This window comes from Amblyraja radiata, chromosome 25, assembly GCF_010909765.2.
Source record: "Amblyraja radiata isolate CabotCenter1 chromosome 25, sAmbRad1.1.pri, whole genome shotgun sequence".
NCBI lineage: Eukaryota > Metazoa > Chordata > Chondrichthyes > Rajiformes > Rajidae > Amblyraja > Amblyraja radiata.
In genome coordinates, this window is record NC_045980.1 from 30383959 (window position 1) to 30396176 (window position 12218).

Below are 12218 nucleotides of genomic sequence, written 5' to 3' on the forward strand. Positions count from 1 at the left end.
CGAAGTGGGACCGACCCCGCGAGGCCACACGGCTCAAGCGACCACGTTAGGTCGCGCTTGCCGCATGGAATCGCATGCTCGTGGGACAGGCCCTTAAGCATTAAATCATTGGGCTTCTCCACTCTTGCAGATGGCTGGGGTGGGGGAGACCTCTTCAAACCTATTCATGTTTACTTTAGGTTAGAGCGGAAACAGGCCCTCCAGCCCACCACACTAACACTATCTACACACACCAGAGACAGTTTACAATTAGAACATGCCAATTGACTTGCAAACCTGTACATCTTTGGAGTGTGGGAGGAAACCGAAGATGAAGATCCTGGAGAAAAGCCACGAAATGTACAAAGTAAGTCCGTACAGACAGCGCCCGTAGTCAGGATCGAACCCGGGTCTCTGGTGCCGTGAGGCAGCAACTCTACCGCTGCGCCACCGTGCCGCCATGATGTAGCAATGTTACAAAATTTTGAGATTTAAAAAATCAAGTCTGCAATTTATCCCATCGGATAAAGCATAAAAAGAAGTTTAATTTGACACCTAATTCACTTTCATATCTTCACTATTAAAAAAGTTATGGCCATTTTCATACTCAGAAATTAGCAGCTTGTTCCCTATTGCTTTTCCATTGACTTAACTCAAAAGCTGTGATCAAGGACAGTCAAAAGCCCATAACTTTCTTTAAAATTAAGAGAACTGAATGACATTTTCAGTTATTATGGATTGAAGCATTCTGAAACAAATATGAAACAATCTTACTTGGATGACCTGAAATTAAAGCATATAATTAGTTAGTTACCTAATTGTAGCTAATTACAAAATTCAATTACTAGATCTAAACATCTATCAATTTCTTAAGAAAAGGTTAACATTTTTAAATAGCCTATGTGTCCAAATAACATTCACACAAGAATTCACAATATAACATGATTTTTAAATCTCATTGTCATGGATTTATAGGCCAAATGGAAGGAATTTAGTGTTTAATTCCCGTAAATTAATGGCCATTTTAATCATCTTGCGAGTAGGATTTTCTGGAACGCGATCGTTTGGAATGTTGCGGTTGCGGTGAATTTAAACTCCATATCAGCAGGAAAAACACTGCCGGTTCGTATGGGTCCTAAGTCACCTTTTCGCAACGTAAAATTTTGATTAAAGGCATCCTAAGAAGCACGTTTATATGTAAAATAAACGGCTTTCCTTTACCTGTCCCGTACGTGAGATCCGTCCCCGTTGTCGGTGTTGACGGCTTTAGAAGTTGATTTTTAATTTACTCCTGCTATTAATATATCCAGTGCAGTTTAAAAAAAACGTAATAAAACCGATGTCAGAGCAATTATTCTTCAGCAGCTAAACAGCCTGACAAAAATCAATTTCAACAGGCTGGGAAAAAACGGCATTTTAAACCCGCCCCCCTCTCAAAGGCGCCAAAGTCGCGCACACGGGCAGCGACAGAACTGCAGCGCCGCTGAAGGTAAGTTTTGTAACGTACCTACATGATGGCGGTCTGAAAGAAACTGTGGGATCAGTTAGTAAGGATCAGTAAAGTCTGATCAAAGCCACTTGTCAGTCTGGGTAAAACCTTCTGGAAAATCTAACACCAAATAAACCAATATTAAACCAGGCAATGTCACGCAAAGCTGGAACACTGCATTCAGGGTGATTTCAGTTGTGTTATGTCCATGGTCACTGCATTTTACCGTCAAGAACCACTGCTCTGGATGCTAATTTATTGACATATGAGAATTGACAGAGAGGAAGAAACAGGCCATTCGGCCCACCTTGTCCATGCTAACTGTCAGGTACCTATCCATACCAATTCCATTGATCAGCACCTGGTTCAGTTTGGATTAGAGATGCAGCATGGGAACAGGATATTTGTCCTGTGTTCACAGAGTGTGTTTACAAACCAGAGAGCTCGGAAGAAGGCTAAAAAGCAGGACCTCCAGGGTGGTTATCTCCGGTTTGCTTCCAGTTCCTCGTGCTGGTGAGGGCAGGAACAAGGAGATAGTGGATCTGAATGTGTGGCGGAGGAGCTGGTGCAGGGGGCAAGGATTTAGATTCTAAGACCACTAGGATTTGTTTTGGGGTAAGGGTGAATTGTACAAAAGGGACGGGTTGCACCTTAACAGGCGGGGGACCAGCATTCTGGCAGGCAGGTTTGCCACTGCTACACGGGCGGGTTTAAACCAAAGATACTAGAGGAGCTTTTTTGTCGAGTGGTTTATCTTGCTCCTCGAGTATCTTTGGTTTAAGCTAAATAGTGGGGGGGGGGGGGTAGAGAGACAAATTAGAAATACAAGGATGGAGCTAAAGGGAAAGAGAATATAGGAAAAGTTAAGAAAGACACCAGAATTAATGGTGCAGGAAGCTCAGGAAGGGATAGGAGAGTTTGGCCAAGTGTAATAGGAATGGATGTAAAAGGTGAGGTGAGTAATAGATTTAAAGTATTATATACGAATGCACAAGTATTAGAAATACTTTGGCTATTTCCTTCGCTCCATAGATGCTGCCTCACCCGCTGAGTTTCTCCAGCATTTTTGTCTACCGATAAATGCATTTCTATTGTATCGTACATGTGACAAATAAAATCCCCAACACCATACACTGATCCTGCGTTAATCCCATTTTATTGTTTCCTCATCCCCCTCAAATCCTCTCAGATTCTACCACTTATCCTCACGCGAGGAGCAATTTCCCAATTAATCCACCAACCTTCACATCTCTGGGGCAAGGGAGGAAACAGCAGCACCCAGCTGAACCATACATAGGCAGTCACAGGGAAAATATGCAGCCTCCAGCAAACAGCATTGGAGGTCAGGAATGAACCTGTGCTGCCTAGGGAGCCACCCTAGAAGCTGTGTGGTGAAATATGTGAGCTACATTAACCAGGCTGTGTGCCAGTACTGATTATTAAAGCCAGGCATGGAACGCAATATTTCTCATTCCATGCCATTTGATTTCTGCCAAGGTAAATTTAACAAATGTGTAGGAAGGAACTGCAGATGCTAGTTTAAGCCAACGATAGACACAAAATGCTGGAGTAACTCAATGGGACAGGCAGCCATTCCTTCTCACCAGAGGTGCTGCCTGTCCCGCTGAGTTACTCCAGCATTTTGTGTCTATCTAATGTAAATTTGACGTTCAAGTTGATCCTGGAGAGTGCTGTGCAAACATTTACCACTGGAGGGCGATAGGTGACCAGGGTGTGATTTCACTTGTGTAAGGAGGAATTGCAGAATGCTGATTTAAACCGAAGATAGACACATTCCTTCTCTCCAGAGATGCTGCCTGTCCCGCTGGGTTACTCCAGCGTTTTGTGTCTCTGTATGATTTCACTCGTTTTTCAATCAACTCAACCAAGGACCTGTCAAGGAGAATTGCCCGGAACGTGTTGGTTGAGTACTTACACAGTGGTTTTAAGCTTAGCACACACAGGTCAAACAGCATAGAATCTGGCGAAAATATTAGCCCTTGCAGCAAAAACAAATTGACAAAAGATGCTCAACTAAGTTTGAAGTTTAAATTACAAATAAAACCTATTATATTTCTCCCTTTAAAATTATCTCCTGATTATATTCTGGAAAGTTTACTGCCAAATGTTAGGTATAGACTTTAGACATTAGAGCGCAGAAACAGGCCCTTTGGCCGAGCGAGTCCATGCCGACCAGCGACACAAACACTATTCTACACACGAGGATCAATTTACAATTATTTTTTATCAAAGTCAATTAACCTATAAACCTGTTCAAGAAGGAACTGCAGATGCTGGAAGATCGAAGGTACACAAAAATGCTGGAGAAACTCAGCGGGTGCAGCAGCATCTATGGAGCGAAGGAAATAGGCGACGTTTCGGGCCGAAGCCCTTCTTCAGACTGATGGGGGGTGGGGATTTGGAATGTGCGAGGAAGCCGGAGCACCCGGAGAAAACCCATGGGGTCACGGGAAGAACGTACAAACTCCGTACAGACAGCACCCATAGTCAGGATCGAACCTGGGTCTCTGGCGCTGTAAGGCAGCAACTCTACTGCAACACCACTGTGCAGCCCCACTATGTTATAAGTTAAATTGTATACTAACATATACATGTCTAACATTTTATAATTTCTTACCAATTTTTCCTCTTCCATCATAATAGTGCTGTTTCGTTCAAGGCATTGGCTGTGCTTCAGTAATGCTATTCAGGGTGAACCTGGACATTTTTTTGACATTTGGTACATTGTAACCGAGGTCAACGCTGACCTCAAATAAAGTCAATAGATAGTAACTTCATAAAAAGCGTGACTCCTTTTCTAATTGACTAATGTACCAGAAGAATTCTAAATGAATCATTTGACCAAGGAGTGAATCTGAGAATGTGTTGTGCAACAGCCCATGTCGTTTTTGCCATTGTAACATGATTTGGTTCATTAATGGAGTTTTGCCATAAATTGGCCTCCAAAGCTATAAAGATAGCCAGAATGCTTTCAGTATAACTAACTGCCAAAAAACTGTTACAAATTATATTTTTATAAAAAAATAAGCTATTAAAGTTATAATAGTGCTGAATGTTGCTTTAGGGCTAAATTCCAAAACTAGATCTTGCCAATGATATGGAAGAAGATTCTTTTGTTAAGAGCATAAACGGTTCGACCAGCTGTAATCCTATATTGTTGTTTTTCAGTCGGTTTAAACTGGATTGGATATTACACAGCCTCCTGCTATGCCTCATGTCATTATGGTCAATGTTCAACTCACACAGAATGGAATGAGATTGTCAAGGAAGTGGTAAACTTTTTCATAAGGCAGTGGTCAGAATGATTTTTTTAAAGCAAACTTTGGGAAACTGGTGAGGATTCATCAGGAGGGGGCACAATGGTGAAACTGTAGAGTTGCTGCCTTACAGTGCCAGAAACCCGGGTTCGATCTTGACTACGGGTGCTGTTTGTACGGAGTTTGTACGTTCGCCCCGTGACCGCATGGGTTTTCTCCCACATTCCAAAGAGGTTAATTGGCTTCGGTAAAAACTGTAAAATTGTCCCTTGTGTGTCGGTTAGTGTATGGGTGGTCGCTGGTTGGCGCTGACTCGGTGGGCTGAAGGGACTGCTTCCATGCTGTATCTCTTAAGACTAAAGTCTAACGAGCTTGGAGGCAACTAGGTACTCCATGGCATTGCGATCATTGTGTAACAAGATAGTGGTTTGTTAGTTAATGGTGACTAGTGAGGTAAAGCTTGCTGTAAAAAGGAAAATTGTTTCCATGTGATAAATGTTATTGCTGTAGGGCAGGAATAGAAGAGAGAATGGGAGTGGCACTAACAGGTTGGGGCAATTCTTCTCAATGAAGCAAGAAACCTTGCAGCTCTATGGGCATAAAGTGATAGGGGAATAGACTGGGAAAACAGGAGAGCTTCAGCCGATCGTATTTTATGGAGAATTAAATGAAAAGTTATTTCCTTTCGTTCCACAAAAGCTTTTCACTATACCCAAGTACACGTGACAATAAACTAAACTAATTTCATGCCATTTCTAATGGGACCTTCAGCACAACCGTTTCAACCATCTGGAGGAAGGAACTGCAGATGCTGGTTTATACCAAACATTGACACAAAATGCTGGAATAACTCAGCAGGTCAAGCAGCATCTCTGGAAAAAAGTAAAGGAGTCGTTTCGGGTCAGAACCCTTCTTCAGAACGCTGTTTTTGACAAATGGTGGGAAATTCATATTTTAAATCACAATTTTAGTTCAATATGAATAGATAAGCAGACTTGCCTATTTTTTAGGCCTGGCAACAACTTTAAGCCTTAGTTGAAGAGACCTATGCAATTACAGCATTGAGGGAGATGGAAGAGATGTGTTATTGACAGTACTGTTGAGGCAGGAACCCAGTGTGAACACCTTGTCTTTCGCACTGCCACGGGGTCCTAGATGATGTCAACCAGACCTGAAGCCCTGTCTCCAATGGCACTCCTACTGCAGTGAATCCTCTGAGGGCCAATGCATAGACACCGCATAGACACCGCCTGTGATGGCAGATCAGGTGATGGATGGAAGAGGGACAGTAAGAAGGGAGCTATGGGCAGTAAATGTTTATGGTGCAAGTGTCCTTCTAACAGCTCCACAAAGGGGCTCCACAAAATAGACACAAATTGCTGGAGTAACTCAGCGGGTCAGGTAGCAGCTCTGGAGAAAAAGGACGGGAGATATTTCAGGTCGGGATCCTTCTTCAGATACATGGTTATGTACATGGGAGGTCATATCTTACAAATCTATAACCATATAGACTGCAACATGGCGCTTGATAAGTTTCCGCATATTAGGCTGCTCTGCGAGGTTAGATTGCATGGGATCCAGGGAGAGCTAGCTGACTGCACAGAGAATTGGATGCATGGAAGGAAGCAGAGGGTGACGGTGGAAGGTTGTTTTTCAGGCTGGACGCCAGTGACTAGCGGGGTGCCTCAGAGATTGGCACTGGGCCCATAGGTTTGTGGTTTATATCAATGATTGGATGGGAACGTACAAGACATGATTTAGTAAGTTTACAGATGACACTAAAGTGGGTGGTATTGTAGATAGCAAAGATAGTTATCAAAAATTACAGCATGGTCTTGAGCAGCTGGGCATGTGGGCTGAGGAATAGTGTTTAATGCAGATAAGTGTGAGGTATTGAATTTTGGAACGTCAAACCAGAGCAGGACTTTCACAGTGAATGGCAGGACCCTGGGGAGTGTTGTAGAGCTGTACATAATTCCCTGAAATAAGTAGATAGTGTGGTCAAGAGGCTTTAAGTCCAGTTAGAGTATTAAGTATAGAGGTTGGGATGTTATGTTACAGATGTACAAGAGGTGGGTGAGGCCACATTTGGGGTATTGTATTCAGTTGTGGTCACACTGCTACAGGGTGTTGTTGGGCTTGAAAGAGTGCAGAGACAACTTACGATGATGTTGCTAGGACTCAAGGACCAGAGCTGTAGAGAGCATTTGGCCTGACAAGGACTTTATTCCTTGGAGCACAGGAGGCTAAGGGGTGATTTTATAGAAGTGTATAAGGTTATGAGGGGAATAGATAGGGTGAATGCCCAGTCTTTAACCCAAAGCACCAAAATCGCCCAATTTCATTTTCACACAAATCAAGAACCAGAAACATAAGTTTAAGAAACCAGAGGGGCAACTTTCTTTACACAGAGGGTGGAGGAAATATGGAATGAGCTGCCAGAGAAGGTAGTTGAGGCAGGTACTGCAACAGCATTTTAAAGACATCTGAATAGGTGCATGGAGGGGAAAGATTTAGGCAGATATCGGCCAAATGCAAGCATGGGGCTAGCATAGACGGGGCATCGTGGGAAGCTTGAGCAAGTTGGGCCAAAGGGCCTGTTTCCCTGCTGTATGACTCCATGACTCGGTGTGCCCTCTATGTATTAATGCAATATGAGATGTCTGATTTGTGAGGTCACATTTGCAGGGGCTGGCAACACCTTTCACAATCGTTGGATTCTTCCATCAATTTCGGTTACTCATTGTGGCTGTGGTGATCCGAGGCATGAAGAAGGGAAACAGAAGAATAAGGCAGGAGGGGGCTGAGAAAAAGAGGGAGGGGACGTAGAGGAGGAGAAAGAGGAAGAGGAGAGGGGGGTTTACTGAATGAAAGCCTCTGAAGATCAAATAAATTATCTAAACTATCACTAGAATTTAGAAGATTGAGGGGGGATCTTAATAGAAACTTACAAAATTCTTAAGGGGTTGGACAGGCTAGATGCAGGAAGATTGTTCCCGATGTTGGGGAAGTCCAGGACAAGGGGTCACAGTTTAAGGATAAAGGGGAAACCCTTTAGGACTGAGATGAGAAAAACATTTTTCACACAGAGAGTGGTGAATCTGTGGAATTATCTGCCACAGAAGGTAGTTGAGGCCAGTTCATTGGCTATATTTAAGAGGGAGTTAGATGTGGCCCTTGTTGCTAAAGGGATCAGGGGGTATGGAGAGAAGGCAGGTACAGGATACTGAGTTGGATAATCAGCCATGATCATATTGAATGGCGGCGCAGACTCGAATGGCCTACTCCTGCACCTATTTTCTATGTTTCTATTTTTCTATCTAAATGGGATAAATAAGTAAAGCCAAAACAATACTGGTTGTAAATAGTTTTATTTGTGCTTTAGTGCATATCAATGTAAACTGTGTCAAACAGATATTTCAAAAATGCATACTGAAATCAGTTAACTGTGTAAAACAGTACAGTGGTCTGAAAAAGACACAACAAGCTAACCTGACGGTAAAACCAAGGCTTATTCCAAATATAATTCAATTCTAGTGCAAGCAGGAATACAGCCATGTTGTGAGCTCTCCAAACAAATTAAAATTAAATAGCATTATCGTCAGAGGGATAAACCCAAAAGGAGAAAAGAGTTAAGTTTACCTGCTCCACAGATCATACAAGAATAGACTTGATGTAAAACAGTGTATGCTAGTGTAAAATTGTTTGTGTATGCACCACATCGGTAAATCTGAGGCATTGGTAAAATCGTGATTTGTAATTATTATCCTTTAGTAAAGGTACTGGCTGTTAGTTCTCATGAGTGTTGCACATGCTTCATTGATCTCCAATGATTTTGAGCAAATGGGGAAGGTGTATCAAGCTGTATCAGGCTGAAACGATCTGACATTAATTTTCATTAAAATATGCTTGAATAGATCAAAAGAATCGATCCTGTATTTGGGGGGTGGGACAATAGCCAATAGGTGCAGGAGTAGGCCATTTAGCCCTTCGAGCCAGCACCGCCATTCAATGTGAGCATGGCTGATCATCCCCAATCAGTACCCCGTTCCTGCTTCCTCCCCATATCCCCCGACTCTGCTATTTTTAAGAGCCCTATCTAGCTCTCTCTTGAAAGCATCCAGAGAACCTGCCTCCACCACCCTCTGAGGCAGAGAAATCCACAGACTCACCACTCTCAGTGAGAAAAAGTGTTTTTCTCGTCTCCGTAAATGGCTTACTCCTTATTCTTAAACGGTGGCCCCTGGTTCTGGACTCCCCCAACATCAGGAACATGTTTCCTGCCTCTAGTGTGTCCAAGCCCTTAACAATCTTATATGTTTCAATGAGATCCCCCCTCTAAACTCCAGAGGGTACAAGCCCAGCTGCTCCATTCCCTCAGCATATGACAGTCCTGCCATCCCGGGAATTAACCTTGTAAACCTACGCTGCACTCCCTCAATAGCAAGGATGTCCTTCCTCAAATTAGGGGACCAAAACTGCTCGCAATACTCCAGGTGTGGTCTCACTAGGGCTCTGTACAACTGCAGAAGGACCTCTTTGCTCCTATATTCGATTCCTCTTGTTATAAAGGCCAACATGCCATTCACTTTCTTCACTGCCTGCTGTACCTGCATGCTTACTTTCGTAGACTGATGTACAAGGACTCCCCGATCCCGTTGTACTTCCCCTTTTCCCAACTTGATGCCATTTAGATAGTAGCCATTTAGGAGATTGCAACCTTCATGTGGTCCGCCCTGTTTCGACGAATGCAATCAACCTGGCGTGCACAATCAAGTAAGTTCAAATAGAACAAGTTGTCCTACAACTTTAGGCTGTGCATGCCATACGCAAGAAGAAGAAGAAGAAGAAGAAGAAGAAGAAGAAGAAGATCCTGTATTGGAAAGATTGGCGACAGGTCCTGAATTTTAACTCCCAAACAGATTAATTGGACGTGTCAAGAGCTTCATTTATTTTTTTTTAAATCTGGAATGGGAACTGTACTTAATCAAACTCAATGTTCTGCTATGAGAATACAATGCATTGAAGATCTATCAAGCAGATTGGTTATTAAAATATCATAATGGGCGTGTCCACACTAATTTAGCAGTCATTCCACTTTAACAAAAGGCACAAGGTTTTCCCTCCCCTCTTTCCCCAGTCCCTGGGTAATGCACAAATTGAGAGGAGGCAGAAACACAAGGAATGATTTTGCTTCTGGACTGGAAGGACTAGGAGTATTTCCTACAGACTCCAAGCCATCCAACAAATCTCCACTCCTCACTATTCCTCCCAAGAGCCAATAATTCCTCATTACCACTATCTGTTCCCTTCTTCATGGGTACCATAGACTAAACATGATCTGGGGTACTCTGAGTTCCGGACCTATTATGGTTCAACTATTTCTCAGCCTTCTCCAGTGTAATCTCTGAAAATCAATGAATTGTTATTTTATTAATTGTAAAATACCCTGGAAAAGATGGTGCCAGGGAACTGTTTTGAACTGATTTCTGACAGCAGCCAAAGTCAATAAAAGGCAAATCCATGCTGGAGCATGTGACAATAAATGTGACTCGAACTTGAACTTGGATGTTTGTCGGCAACTTTCTTTGGAATTGTAAAATGAATTGCCCTCTCCTGCTAAAGACAACATTCAGAATATTGGGATTCATTTGTTTTTAAGTTGCTGGAGCAAGGTTTAAACTAACTTCCCCGCTGGTTAGCTAATATTTGAATAATGACAGCTAGTATTCAGACCTGTGGCCATACAAGCCTTTCACTAAGGAGCCACTTTATTACAATGTGGATTGGTTCTATGATCCAAGAGCATCACATGTTACTTCACATTAACAAAGCTTTGTAGCAAAATATAGTATTATGGCAGTGTATTTATTTGGTGTACATTTCATTTTGAAACATTAGTCTTTCTTTTACAAGACAAATAATAATAATAATAATAATAATAATTGGCACAAGCTCCAAATTGATAAGGCAGTGGAGCAAGTATTTATACCCGTCTTTCAGAACCGTGTATACATTTTGCAGCCAGAATGTGCAGATGCATCTGTGAGCCATGGATTTACATACAGCTTGCAGAGATCCATATCCAAAAACTCATTCTCCTTCATACAAGTCCAGACACACCTGTGACCACCAGCTTCTTTACAGCAATTATTATCCTCCATGTACCAATGGACTAAAATTCATGGTTTAAAAATTGATGAAAATTAATCCAACGCGGATGGTGGAGCTATCTTTAACGAATCCACATCCTAAATTCCTATTTAATGCAAGGTTAATTCCACCTTTCTTTCTAACCTATTCATTATTCTTTATCTGCAGAATGTAAATGAAACGGCTAAGTGTTGAATGGACGTGGCCAACACTTAAACACATTCATTATGCTAGTCACAAAATGCTGGACCCGAAACGTCGCCCATCCTTTTTCTCCAGAGATGTTGCCTGATCCACCGAGTTACTCCAGCATTTTGTGTCTATCTTCAGTGCAGACCAGCATTTGCAGTTCCTTGCTCCATATCATTATGCTACGCAGCTAGTGAAATGAAGCAGGATTACAGGAAAAATATTATATGTTTGGAAAAATGATGGTTGGGATCAAGTTGCTACACTATAAACATTCCCCCAAAATTCAGTATGGCAGCTATAAAGACTATTTTTGCAATAGGGGAAAAAAAGGACAGTCTCAAATATGGTAAATCTTAAAGTCTTAACCAGTTAGCTGGTTAGCTCGTATTTGATTGTTGAAAAGTGTATCAAAAATATTAGTATTTTTGTCTTTGAGATACCAATTAATGTTTAGCATTTAGTTTCTACCTCAAAGCAGCATTTCTTGAACTTTCTTAATGTTTTCAGCCAACATGGGAGCAGTCATTGCAACCCACAGGCGGTTGATGAGAGGCTCTTCCATATAAAAGAGATATGGGCCAAATGCTGGCAAATGGGATAAGTGCAGATAGTATTTTGGTCAGCATGGGTGAGTTGGGCCAGAGGGCCTGTGTCCGTACTGTATGAATCCACGAATCAGACATTGGAATCTTGGACAGTTAGCAATGTGACGTTCGTACACGTGCCACTTAGTCATGTGCCGTTCATCTTCTATAATATAGGTTTAATAATGGCACTCCAAATTAAAGCCCGATGGAGTAACATCTGAGCACATACCTGCATTTTTCCAAATGAATGTGATTTTCATGACTCGACATGCTTTATTAAACAATTTTCTTACGTTTTCTGAGGTTTAGTCCCTCTAGCTCAGCCTTCTTGCATGATTGCATTCACTTGTGCCCTCAGCAAGTTAAATTTAATTGGATAGCATTTTACAAAGTTCACAGAAATCGTTTAATTTGATCTTCACTGCTGTCAGGAATTCTCAAATTGCATTCTTTACATTATGGCAAGCTATCAATAAGCAGGCCAGGTATGTGTCTATTCTTCCATTTATCCCTTAAGGTTAAAAAAATATCTTAAAGGAG